This window comes from Gorilla gorilla, chromosome 5, assembly GCF_029281585.2.
Source record: "Gorilla gorilla gorilla isolate KB3781 chromosome 5, NHGRI_mGorGor1-v2.1_pri, whole genome shotgun sequence".
In the NCBI taxonomy this organism is placed as follows: domain Eukaryota; kingdom Metazoa; phylum Chordata; class Mammalia; order Primates; family Hominidae; genus Gorilla; species Gorilla gorilla.
The window spans coordinates 44,507,350-44,520,033 of NC_073229.2; the positions used below are offsets into that span (position 1 = coordinate 44,507,350).

At 47.7% G+C, this 12,684-nt stretch overlaps 1 pseudogene; it reads right to left on the reverse strand.

Annotated features, from left to right (window-relative positions):
• LOC101151070 (beta-glucuronidase-like) overlaps positions 1-12,684 on the reverse strand; it is a 30,652-nt pseudogene that overhangs the window by 11,850 nt on the left and 6,118 nt on the right.

The following is a 12,684-nucleotide window of genomic DNA, read 5'->3' on the forward strand; positions in this document are numbered from 1 at the left end:
CAAAGCTGAAGCGAGGGGAGCACTGCAGTGGGCGCAGGGCAGGGTGGGGGAGGCAAGTGGCATCTCTGCCCAGAGAGAATACACAAGCAGAAAGTTCAACACCACTTACCTGGTGAAACCCTACAAGCGTTTCCACTCCATACGCGCTCTGAATAATGGGATTGTGATGTCTTACACCAATTCTCAAACTGGGCGGCCAGCTGCAGCTGAATCAACTCCAGGTGCCCGTAGTTGCGATACCAAGAGTAGTAGCTGTTCACATGGATCACATCCACATACAGAGCCTAGGACCAGAGCAGCAGAGCCTGTTCAGCAACCACAAGACCGCATGACTCAGTACTCACATGCTGTGGGGGCTCCTCTGACAGAGAAGGTAAGAAGGGGATGTAATCCCAGCACTCCGGGAGGCTGAGGCAGGAGGGTGGCTTGTGGCCAGGAGTTCGAGACCAGCCTGGGCAACACAGCAAGACCCCAGCTCTACAAAAAATAGTATCAAGAAAATTAGCATGGCACAGTGGCTCATGCCTGTAATCCCAGCACATTGGGAGGCCAAGGTGGGAGGATCACTTGAGTCCAGGAGTTTGAGACCAGCCTGGGCAACATCGTAGGACTCCATTTCTACAAAACAAAACAAAAAGCCTGGAACGGGAAGAGCTGCCTCTCGGGGCTGAGAACATCCAACTGCACCAATTTAGATCCTGAAATTACCCTGCCCCACCAGTAAAAAACATGGTCACAAAGTGGCCCAAAGGAGGCAGGCCTGTGATTGCACACTGACGCTCACGACGTGTGCAGCAGGGAAGGGCTGTGAGAGGCAGAGCAGCTGCCAACACGCAGTCCTCAGCCAAAACCCAGGGCCCCCGCCACTGGAACTGACTCCTCTCCAGGCAGCACTCCCAGCACTGGGCATCCCCTCACCTTGCCCTGGAGAAGCGCTCCCACCCAAGGGGCCAATGCACTCATTCTCGCAGATAATCTTTTTTCGCTTTGTTTGGAAGACAGAGTCTCGCTCTGTTGCCCAGGCTAGAATGGAGTGGCACAATAGTGCAACCTCTGCCTCCCACGATCAAGCGCAGGCGTGGTGGCATGTGCCTGTTATCCCAGCTACTTGGGAGGCTGAGGCAGGAGAATTGCTTGAACCTGGGAGGCGGAGGTTGCAGTGAGCTGAGACTGTGCCACTGCACTCCAGCCTGGGCAACAGAGCAAGACTCTATCTTTAAAAAAAAAAAAAAGAATGCTAGTATCAGCCAGGCACGGTGGCTCATGCCTGTAATCCCAGCACTTTAGGAGGCTAAGGCAGGAGGATCACTTGAGCTCAAGAGTTTGAGACTGGCCTGGGCAACATAGTGAGATCCCATCTCTACAAAAACATTTAAAATTAGCCGGGCACAGTGGTGTATACCCGGAGTCCCAGCTACTTGGAAGGCTGAGGCAAGAGGGTTGCTTAGGCCCAGGAATTCAAGGCTGCAGTGAGCTGTGATCACACCACTGCACTCCAGCCAGAGCAACAGAGTAAGACCTGGCCTTCACAAAAAAAAAAAAAAAAAAAAAAAAACAACTCCGGTTCCAACCCTGGAGTTACTAAATCGGGATCTCAGAATGCAGAGATCTGGCATTTCAATAAAACTTCCCCTGGAGATTCTGATCAGCCAGGTTTGGGCCAGATGAACTCTAAGCTCACTTAAACCTTTGACATTTTATGAGTCTATTAAATCGAGTACAAAAAATGCTGAGTCCAAACTGAGCAAACAAATCCCATCTCCCTATGCCCAGCCTCCTTGGATTCAGAAAGCCACACTGCCTGGAGAGTAAGCAGACAGAGAATTGTCATTAACCCAAAGACCATCTCTGAAAACAGACTGGCTGCGGCTGAGTGCGGTGGCACACGCCTGTAACCCCAGCCCTTTGGAAGGCCGAGGCAGGAGGATCACTTGAGCCCAGGAGTTCGAGACCAGCCTGGGCAACATGGCAAGACCCTGTCTCTATCTTTCTAAGTAAAACAAAATAAAAAGCTCAGACTGGCAGCACATGGTTCTTTCCAGCTGTTCCCATGAGCAGGCTTCAGGACAAGCCCAGGCAAAGGCAGGGAGAAATGGGGTGGGGACCCCCAGGCTCACCCCCTTGTCTGCTGCGTAGGTGGAGTTGGTCACAAAGGTCACAGGCTGGGAGGGGTCCAAGGCTTTGGTGTGAGCAATCACCATCCTGTCCACAAAAGAGAGAAGACACAGGTTCCGTCAGTCCGGGAAAGGCTCAGACACCCTCCCATCCTCTCTGTCCCATCTTCCCCTGACAGAACACAACTGGGGGCCAGGCATGATGGCTCACATCTGTAATCCCAGCACTTCAGGAGGCTGAGGCAGGCAGATCACTGAGGTCAGGAGTTCAAGAACAGCCTGGCCAACATGGCAAAACCCCGTTTCTACTAAATACACAAAAATTAGCCAGGCATAGTGGCACGCATCTGTAACTCCAGCTACTCGGGAGGCTGAGGCACAAGAATTGCTTGAACCCGGGAGGTGGAGGTTGCAGTGAGCCGAAATCACGCTACTGCACTCCAGCCTGGGCCACACAGCAAGACCCTGCCCCAAAACAAACAAATAAACAAACAAACAAAAAAAAAAAAGAAAGAAAGAAAAGAAAAAAAAAAAAAAACAAAGCGCAGAGCCGCTGCTTTCTTTCCTAACTTGAGATGTGTTTTACATAAGGGCACGTTCCTCTAGTCCTAGACCGAGCTCTCTAACATCACTCTTTCTCCCCCACCCCTGAATCCAATTCCCCCAGAGGCGTAGCCACCCTGCCAGGTACACAGAGCTGAGGTCACTGGACTGAACACTGCCAAAAATGAGGTTCGCTTCCTGAAATAACTCTTGAACACAGGAGTGAATGGGCTGTGGATTCAGGTGGAATATTTATTAATGCATCAAGCAAACAGGTAGTGCCAGGTGGGAGGTAGGCACAGGGCTGGGTGCTAGGTGCTCAGTAATGACTCAAATCTAAGTCCACAGGTCCTGGGCAGTGGGAGTGGAGATGCATGCACAGAAAAATGGTGCAAGTGCCAGGCGAGGTGGCTCACGCCTAGAACCCCAGCACTTTGGGAGGCTTACTTGAGACCAGGCGCTTGAGACCAGCCTGGGCAACATAGCAAGACCTTGTTTCTACAACAAATTTAAAAATTAGGGCTGGGCATGGTGGCTCAAGCCTGTGAGCACTTTGGGAGGCCAAGGCAGGTGGATCACGAGGTCAAGAGTTCGAGACCAGCCTGGCCAACATGGTGAAACCCCATCTCAACAAAAAATAAAGAAGAAAACTAGCTGGGCATGGTGGCATGAGCCTGTAATCCCAGCTACTCGGGAGGGTGAGGCAGGAGAACTGTTTGAACCCAGGAGGTAGAGGATGCAGTGAGCCAAGATCGCAACACTGCTCTCCAGCCTGGGCGACAGAGCAAGACTCTGACTCGTGGGGAAAAAAAATATTAAAATGTAGCCTGGCAAGGCAGCGCACGTCTGTGGTCCCAGCTATTTGGGAGGCTGAGTGGGGAGGATCGCTTAAGCCCAGGAGGTCGAGATGGCAATGAGCTATGGTTGCACCACTGCACTCCAGCCTGGGCAACAGAGTGAGACCCTGACTGAAAAACAATGAAAGAAATGTTGCGAATGGAAATGACAAGTGGTGGCAGGAATTGGGCACTCTATGAGATAACAGACACATCCCGGATTGGAGAGTCAGGGACAGGCTCTTAGAAGAAATGGCCTTTATGCTGAGTCAAGTTAACCAGGAGGGATGAAGGGAAGAGGCTCCCAACAGAGGGACCAGTCCGTGCTCAGAGCTCCCAGCATCTGCCCAAGGCCTCCACAGAACAGACTGTTGTGTTTTTGTTTTGTTTTGTTTTTTTGAGATACAGAGTCTCATTCTGTAGCCCAGGCTGGAATGCAGTGGCATTATCTCAGCTCACTGCAATCTCTGCCTCCTGGTTCACCTGAGGCGATTCTCCTGCCTCAGCCTACCTAGTAGCTGGGATTACAGACGTCCACCACCATGCCCAGCTAATTTTTGTATTTTTAGTAGAGACAGGATTCACTACCTGTTGACCAGGCTGGTCTCGAACTCCTGACCTCAGGTGATCCACCCACCTCAGCCTCCCAAACTGCTGGGATTACAGGCGTGACCCACCGCATCCGGCCTAGATTGTTGTTGAAGCTGGTTTTCTTCTTCTTTCCTCAGTTCTTTTCTTTTACATCTTCCCCCCATCATTGCTCTGCCCATCCGAAGGCTGTGGCTGGCACAGGACAGAACAGAACCTCCTAGCCTCAAGTTCCAAACCCACACTCTCCAATAGCCAGGCTCTCAGATGGGAAGCTTCAAAGCCTTGTGACAGCCTGGCTGAACCTCTCCACCCTGGGCGCTCCCTCCATTTCCTGCCCCGGAAACAAACATCTCCTCTGGCCACCTCCCAAAGCCTGTCTGGAAGCCTCAGGCACCCGCTCCTGGAAGCTTGTACGATTCACAACAAAGGGCCTGTCCACCCAGTCATGCTGAGCACATCCCTATTCCCCCGAGCTCTGAATTGTCCTTTGCCCAGGCTAGGACAACATCTCAGAGCCTTCTGCCTGCTGCAGACTCGGGTCAGCCCAAATCACTCCATGAAAATGGGGTGTGGCATCTGCCTCAAGGAGCATTTCTACAACCTCTGCTGCCTCTACCACAAATGAAACTGGCTCTCACCCACTGGCTCTCAGTGACAGGCACAGTGCGGAGCCCCACAGGGAGTGTGTAGAAGTCAAAGGCCCCAGTGACTTCTTTGCAGTCAGCCACACCTATGACAGCCAAAGCGCCAGGTGTGAGTGCCCGGACAGCCTGAGCCCCATCTGGCCTGCCCTACAGCAGGAAGACCCCTCGTGCATGCACCCCAGCAGTCGCCTCTGGGCCTGCAGAGAAGCAGCAATCAGAGGCTCTGCCCTTCACTGGCTGACCCTGGGACCTGCCCTTCAAAATCAGGCCTTCTCCTTGACCAGACGAAGTGGCTCATGCCTGGAATCCCTACACTTTGGGAGGCTAAGGCAGGAGGATCACCTGAGTCCAGGAGTTCAAGACCAGCCTGGGCAACAGAGTAAGACCCCAACTCTACAAAAAGGATTTTTTTTTTTTGAGACAGTCTCACTCTGTCACCCAGGATAGAGTGCAGTGGCATGATCTCAATTCACCGCAGCCCCTGCCTCCTGGGTTCAAGCAATTCCCCTGCCTCAGCCTCCCGAGTAGCTGGGATAACAGACGTGCACCATCATGCCCTGCAAATTTTCATATTTTAGTAGAGACGGGGTTTCACCATGTTGGCCAGGCTGGTCTCCAACTCCTGGCCTAAAGTGATCTGCCCGCGTCAGCCTCCCGAAATGCTGGGATTACAGGCGTGAGCCACCATGCCCGGCCTACAAAAAAAAATTTTTTAATTAGGCAGGCATGGTGGCATGTGCCTGTAGTCCCAGCTACTCAGGAGGCCAAGGTAGGAGGATTGCAGCTCAAAGCTGCAGTGAGCTGTGATCAGGCCATTGCATTCCAGCCTGGGTGACAGAGTGAGACCATCACAAAAAAATAAATAAATAAATAAATAAATAAAAATAAATAAATAAATAAATAAATAAATAAATAAATAAAAAATCTGGGCCTCCCACCAAGGGTGGGAAACATCAGAAAGCTCAGAGGACCACACCTGCCCGTTCACCTGTCCTGGGCTCCTGCTGAAGCCAGGGCTACCAGATGGGGGCAAAAGACCTCCCTTAAGCAAGTCCCAAACCACCATTACCTCCCACGAGTACAGGTAGGCGGGGTGTTCGTGCATCAGGTACGGCCACCAGAAGTTGGCACCCAGCACCTTCAGCTGGCCCTGGGTCCCAGCCTGGCTGTCCACGACTTTGTTTTCTGCATTCAAAAGACACACTTCCAACTTGAACTGGTTACTGCACTTGACGGAGATCTGGTAATTCACCAGCCCTGCAGGAGGCAAGAGAGACCAGGGCTTAGGGAGGGACATGACCTGGGTCACACAAACGGGAATACCCCACAATGACCACTCCCAGGCACTCTCATTTGCTTCTGTTGCTTTTTTTTTTTTTTTTTTTGAGATAGAATCTCGCTCTGTCGCCCAGGCTGGAGTGCAGTGGCATGATCTGGACTCACTGAAACCTCTGCCTCCCAGGTTCAAGTGATTCTCCTGCCTCAGCCTCTGGAATAGCTGGGATTACAGGCACCTGCCACCACATCCAGCTAATTTTTGTATTGTTAGTAGAGACGGGGTTTCACCACATTAGCCAGGATGGTCTTGATCTCCTGACCTCGTGATCCGCCTGCCTCGGCCTCTCAAAGTGCTGGGATTACAGGCTTGAGCCACCGTGCCCGGCCCTGAACCAATGCGCCCGGCCCGCTTTTTTTTAATTTAATTTTTTAATTTTTTTTTTGAGATGGAGTCTCACTCTGTCACCCAGGCTGGACTGTAGTGCTGCGATCCTGACTCACTGCAACCTCCACCTCTGGAGTTCAGGTGATTATCCTGCCTCAGCCTTCCGAGTACCTGGGAATACAGGAATGCACCACCATGCCCGGCGAATTTTTGTATTTTTAGTAGAGATGGAGTTTTGCCATGTTGGCCAGGCTGGTCTCGAACTCCTGAACTCAGGTGATCCACCCGCCTCAGTCTCCCAATAGATTAGATAAATTATTAATGAATTGCTTCCTTTAACACCCTGTTCATTGAATTCTCCAGTAAACCACAATTACTAATTACTCCTGAAATCAGAAAAGAGGTTAAAAAGATTTTATAACAGTATCCTAGGAAATCTACTACTTTCAAGTAATAGTAGTTGAATTACCAAAACCCGTCACTCAAGCCAATGACTACAATTAAGATATCAGTAACATTTCCTAGATAAATAAAGTCAATTAATTATATTTGCATCTGGGAAATAGAGAAAGTACATATAAGCCATGATTTTGAAGTCAAAAGAGAGAGAATATTTGGCAAGGAGGGGTGAGTTATAGCATGTAATTATAACATATAGTAGTTTTTTGTATGCTGGTAACTAATTTTAATTTCCTACATTTTTATATAGATTTCTGCTATTCTTGTCCTATTTTCCTAATCATCTTTCTATATGGATGACTACATAAGTCTGAGAATACCAAAAGAGACAGACACAGAACCAATCGGATTCCTTTCTTCTTGAAGCTTCTGCACAGCAAAAGAAACTATCAACAGAGTGAACAGACAACCTACAGAATGGGAGAAAATTTTTGCAACAATGCATGTGACAAAGATCTAATGTCCAACACTGATAAGGAACTTGAACAAATTTACAAGAAAAAAACTCTCACTAGAAAGTGGGCAAAGGACATAAACAGACACTTCAAAAGAAGACACACATGCGGCCAACAAGCATATGAAAAAAAGCTCAATATCACTGATCATTAGAGAAATGCAAATCAAAACCACAATGGCATACCATCTCACACCAGTCAGAATGGTTATTATGAAAAAGTCAATGCCAGGCATGGTGGTTCATGCCTATAATCCCAGCACTTTAGGAGGCCAAGGCAGGCAGATCGCCTGAGGTCAGGAGTTCCAGACCAGACTGGACAACCTGGCGAAACCCCGTCTCTACTAAAAATACAAAAATTAGCCCAGCGTGGTGGCGGGCGCCTGTAATCCCAGCTACTCAGGATGCTGAGGCAGGAGAATCGCTTGAACCCGGGAGGCAGAGGTTGTAGTGAGCCGAGATCATGCCACTGCATTCTCCAGCTTAGGTGACAGAGTGAGACTCTGTCTCAAAAAAAAAAATATTTGAATTTTGTTTAAATCGCTAACACATACTGGGCATTTAATAACAAAAAAAAGGACATGAGATTGTGATCCTTATGAGGGTTTGAGAGGCATTTCACTAGGGTTCAACATAGAGCAGTCTGAAACATACTGTAACAATTTAATCCAATGGCTCATCTACAGCACCTAAAAAGGTTACAGCAGATTCTCATTATTCAGTGTAGTTACGGTCTAGAAGGTTCCATGAACAAATAAAAAGTTAGGTTTCAGCAAGCTACTGGTCACATTTTTGTAAGCTTACCAACACCTACTTTTGTTGTATGTGTGCTTATTTAATATATATTGTTGGCCAGGCACAGTGGCTAATGCCTGTAATCCCAGCACTTTGGGAAGCCAAGGCGGGCAGATCATTTGAGGTCTGGAGTTCGAGACCAGCCTGGCCAACATGGTGAAACCCCATCTCTACTAAAACTACAAAAAAAAAAAAAAAAAAAATTAGCCAGGCATGGTGGTGCATGCCTGTAGTCTTAGCTACTTGGGAGGCTAAGGCAGGGGAATCGCTTGAACCCAGGAGGCAGAGGTTGCAGTGAGCCAAGACTGCACCACTGCACTCCAGCCTGAGCAACAGAGTGAGACTCTATCTCAAAAAATAATAATAATAATTAATTAAATGAATGAATAAATAAATAATATACATTGTTCATTCATTAACATTGAACTCACAGCCAATGGCACTACAGCACTCACGCCTGAATGGAGTTTATTTAATGCATGTATTTTCTCTGTAAGGCACATCACAGACTTCTTGGACTTGTGAATGCTAAGCAGCACTTCAGCACTATGCTTGGGGGTTAATTTAAATGGCAAAACAACCAACAAACAGTACAACAATAGGAAAAGCATGGCATTAAATAGACCACAAAAAGGATACCTGACTTGTATGAGAGCTGAAAAAGAAGGCAGAATATCATCCTGTTCAAACTCAAATTCTTTGACACTCTATGCAAACACATGACTATGAAAGTGCTGTGAGTACTGATTTGGGGGTTACAAAAAATAGTAGGTGGGTTCACAAATACAAAAGCTGAAAACAAGGAGGATCGACTGTATTTTCGTAGACAATCTAATCTCATAGAAGATTTCAATTCAGACAAAAATCATGAGAATTACTATATTACAAAAGGGCACTAGATGGGGGAAAAGAGTAAAAATCAGAATTAAAACAAAGGTTCAAAATTCTGCATCAACCATATCCAGTTACACTTTAATATGTTTGTGGCAGACTACATTATTGTTCCCAACTCATCACCCCTCCCTATATCTACAACCTTTCCCCAAGACAATGCAGTTCCTCCTGCTAGAGATCAGGTATATTTACCTATACTATCAATGTTAGCCATGGACAAGGTATGTGCTTTGGCTGACTGAATGTTAGTGGACATGACAGAAGCAATGGCTTAAAATGTACTTCCAGAACTGGAGTTTCCTTGTGATTCTATCACTGTGACAAAAACACATTCTCAGGTAGTCCACTGATCCAAGGGGGAACAAACACACAGAAAACATACCTAGACTCTATCTGCAGCTTGCAGCCTCACCAAGCCACGAACAGTCAACTCACAGATATGTTCGCAAAAATAAATGTTTTTCGTACCTTAAGTTTTATATAATTATTGACCTATAGTTAACTGATATACAATATACATTAATCTTAAAATATCATTATCCCATTAAAAATATTTACATTAAAAACTGAGACCACTTTCTGTCCTCCTTTTTTTTTTTTTTTTTAAATTAAGAGACAGGGTGTCTCAATGTTGTCCAAGCTGGAGTTCAGTGGCTAGTGGCTATTCACAAGAACGATCATCGCACACTACCTCAAACTCCTGGGATCAAGCAATCCTCCTGCCTCAGCTTTCCAAGTAGCTGGGACTATAAGTGTGTACCACAGCATGTCAGCTCTCTCTCTCCTTCTTGACCTAAAGCCTAGCATAAAATTAGCTAAGTAGAATGTTTCCAAAGATGCCTGCATCAGTATCTCCCATCCCACATAATTTCTGTTTGATTTTGCCATTCACCCATAAAATGGTGGGCTCTACCTCCCCTCCTTGCAAATTTGAGCTGGCCCTCTGATCCTGTCTAAGATCTGAAGCCAGATATTAAGGTACTTCATTAATTTCCATGTTTGTCCTCTATGCAACCTAGCAATCAAGCAAGAAGTCAAAACCTACTGATATAGTTTGGATGCGCCCCCACCCAAATCTCACCTTGCATTGTAATAATTCCCACGTGTCAAGGGTGGGGCCGGGTGCAGATAACTGAATCATGGGGATGGTTCCCCCCATACTGTTCTCGTGGTAGTGAATAAGTCTCATGAGATCTGATGGTTTTATAAATGGGAGTTCCCCTGCACATGCTCTCTCCTGCCTGCCACTATGTGAGACATGCTTTTGCACCTCCTTGCCTTCCACCATGATTGCGAGGCCTCCCCAGCCACGCAGAACTGTGAGTCAATTCAACCTCTTTCCTTTATAAATTACCCAGTCTCAGGTATGTCTTTATTTGCAGTGTGAGAACAGACTAATACAATAAGTTGATACCAGTAGAGTGGGGTGCTGCTGTAAAGATACCAGAAAATGTGGAAGCAACTTTGGAAATGGGTAACAGGGAGAGGCTGGAACAGTTTGGAAGGCTCAGAAGAGGATAGGAAAATGTGGGAAAGTTTGGAACTTCCTAGAGACTTGTTGAACGGCTTTGACCAAAATGTTAATAGTGATATGGACAATAAGGTCCAGGCAGAGGTGGTCTCAGAGGGAGATGAGGAATTTGTGGGGAAATGGAGTAAAGTCACTCTTACTATGCAAAGACACTGCAGGCATTGTGCACCTGTATTAGAAATGGGCATAAGATAGGCGGGAAAGAGTGAAAATAAGAATTTTTTTCTAGAGTTCCCTAGAGATCTGTGGAACTTTGAACTTGAGAGAGATGATTTAAGGTATCTGACAGAAGAAATTTCTAAGCAGCAAAGCATTCGAGAAGAAGCAGAGCATAAAAGTTCAGAAAATTTGTAGCCTGATGATGCAACAGAAAAGAAAAGTCTATTTTCTGAGGAGACTGGGTTGTAGAAATTTGCATAAGTAATGAGGAGCCAAATGTTAATCACCAAGACAATGGGGCAAACGTCTCCAGGGCATGTTAGACACCCTCACAGCAGACCCTCCCATCACAGGCCAGGAGGCTTAAAAGGAAAAATGGTTTTGTGGGTCCAGAACCCCCTGCTGTGTGCAGCCTAGGAACTTGGTGCCCTGCATCCCAGCTGCTCCTGCCATAGGTAAAAGGGGCCAAGGTACACCTCAGGCCATGGCTTCAGAGAGTGCAAGTTGCAAGCCTTTCAGGTTCTAGGCGGTGTTAAGCCTGCAGATGCACTGAAGTCAAGAATTAACGTTCATGAACCTCCGCCTAGATTTCAGAAGATGTATGAAAATGCCTGGAAATCCAGGCAAAAGTTTGCTGCGGGGGGGAGTGGGGGGGCCCTCATGGATAACCTCTGGTAGGGCAGTGTCAAAGGGAAATATGGGGTTGGAGCCCCCACACAGAGTCCCCACTGGGGTACTGTGAAGCAGAGCTGTGAGAAAAGGGCCACCATCCTCCAGACCCCAGAATGGTAGATCCACTGACAGCTTGCACTGTGTGCCTGGAAAAGCTGCAGACACTCAATGCAGCCAGAAGGGGGGCTGTACCCTGCAAAGCCACAGGGGCGGGGCTGCCCAAGACCCTGGGAACCCACTTCTTGCATCACCTAGATGTGACACATGGAGTCAAAGGAGGTCATTTTGGAGCTTTAAGATTTGCCTGCTGGGTTTTGGACTTGCATGGGGCCTGTAGCTCTTTCGCTTTGGCCAATTTCTCCCATTTGAAACGAGTGTATTTACCCAATGCCTGTATCCCTGTGTATCTAGAAAATAACTCACTTGCTTTTGATTTTACAGGCTCATAGGTGGAAGGGACTTGCCTTGTCTCAGATGAGACTTTGGACTATGGAATTTTGAGTTAATGCTGAAATAAGAGTTTGGGGGACTTTGGGGAAGGCATGATTGCTTTTGAAATGTGAGGACATGAGATTTGGGAGGGGCCGGGGAAGAATTATATGGTTTGGCTCTGTCCCCACCCAAATCTCATCTTGAATTGTAACAATTCCCATGTGTCAAGGGTGGGGCCAGGTGGAGATAATTGAATCATGGAGGCAGTTTCCCCCATGCTGTTCTCATGGTAGTGAATAAGTCTCATGAGATCTGATGGTTTTATAAATGGGAGCTCCCCTGCACGTGCTCTCTCCTGCCCACCATGTCTGACTAAATTTTGTATTTTTACTAGAGACGGGGTTTCACTATGTTGGCCAGGCTGGACTCCAACTCCTGATCTCGTGATCCGTCCACCCCGACCTCCCAAAGTGCTAGAATTATAGGCAGAAGCCACCACACCCGGCCTCTTTTTTTTCTTTTTCTTTTTTTTATCTGGAGACTCAGTTTTGCACTCGTTGCCCAGGCTGGAGTGCAATGGTGCGATCTCAGCTCACTGCAGTCTCCACCTCAGCAGGAGAGCAGGAATCTTCAGTGATCCACGGGCAGATCTGCAGCCATTGTGGGCACCTGTTCCTCCCGTGACTTTGTGCCCGCGTCTCTCCCTCCAGTACCTATTGCACGACCCCCCACGTCCGCCTCCTGCCATTGCCAGCAAGTGCCTTGCGCGGGTACCTGGCTGTGCTTATTAATCCATTATGGTCGCTCTGTCACTGGTTCCATTATGTGCTCACGTGCCCACTCCCTCAGGTTTAGAAGGCGCGTTGCCCGGCAACAGAAGAATCTGCTGGCTTAGCC